This window comes from Trachurus trachurus (genome assembly GCF_905171665.1).
Source record: "Trachurus trachurus genome assembly, chromosome: 21".
Lineage (NCBI taxonomy): Eukaryota > Metazoa > Chordata > Actinopteri > Carangiformes > Carangidae > Trachurus > Trachurus trachurus.
The window spans coordinates 33522077-33523234 of NC_139899.1; the positions used below are offsets into that span (position 1 = coordinate 33522077).

At 38.3% G+C, this 1158-nt stretch overlaps 1 pseudogene across 1 annotated transcript; it reads left to right on the top strand.

Moving 5' to 3' along the window:
* Positions 1-87: 87 nt before the first annotated feature.
* Positions 88-955, top strand: LOC311004606 (olfactory receptor 13C2-like; annotated as a pseudogene). Its single transcript has one exon. The product of its transcript is annotated as an olfactory receptor 13C2-like (transcript).
* Positions 956-1158: the final 203 nt, after the last annotated feature.

Below are 1158 nucleotides of genomic sequence, written 5' to 3' on the forward strand. Positions count from 1 at the left end.
TGTGAAAACACTGCAGGAAACAGCACGTCAAGGCCAGGTAACCGAGTCAGTCTGCCATACACAGTGTGTAGTATGATAACATCCTCAATGGAAAATAAACTGAATGTAACTTATATTATTATTGATGGCTACGTGGATGTGACCAAACACAGATACCTCTACTTTGTCATCATGTTTACAGCATACACTCTGATTATCTGCAGTAATTCTACTATTGTGTACCTTATTGTGATTCACAGAAACCTTCATGAGCCCATGTACATTTTCATCGCAGCTTTGTTACTGAACTCTGTTCTTTACAGCACAGCAATCTACCCAAAGCTGCTGGTTGACGTTTTGTCTGAGAGACAGGTCATATCTTACTCAGCTTGTCTCTTTCAGTGGTTTATATATTACTCTCTGGCCGGTTCAGAGTTCTTACTGTTGTCAGCCATGGCCTATGACAGGTATGTGTCTATATGTAAACCTCTGCAATATCCAACTATCATGACAAAAACAAACGTCAGCATTTTACTGCTCTTTGCTTGGCTTCTGCCTGCTTGTCAGGTTGCAGTACCAACTGTGTTGAATGCCAATAAAAAACTGTGTAACTTTACTTTGAAAGGAATAGTTTGTAACAGCACAGTCTATAAACTTCACTGTGTGAGGTCAGTGCTGCTGAATATATATGGTTTGGTGATTTTAGTGACTGCTGTCCTTTTCCCTGTGCTCTTCATACTGTCCACATACACCAGGATATTCATCTTGTCTTATCACAGCTGCAGAGAAGTGAGGACAAAAGCTGCACAGACCTGTTTACCTCACCTGCTGGTCCTGATAAACTTCACCTGTCTGAGTATGTATGATGTACTTCTACTGAGAATAGAAACTGATTTCCCCAAAACTGTACGTTTGTTGATGGCGTTACAGATTGTAATTTATCATCCGCTCTTTAATCCGATCATATATGGACTGAAAATGAAAGAAATTCATAAACACCTGAAGAAGCTGTTCTGTTCAGGCAAAATGGTCTGATTATTGTTATTGGTTTTTAATGGTCATAAAGTGATCAACAAGGTTGTCATTTTTCACATTTATAGACCATATTGTTTTATTATAACAGTGCTGCACCTGTAAATAATGGCTTTAATTAAGAATAAAAACACTACATTGAATAAA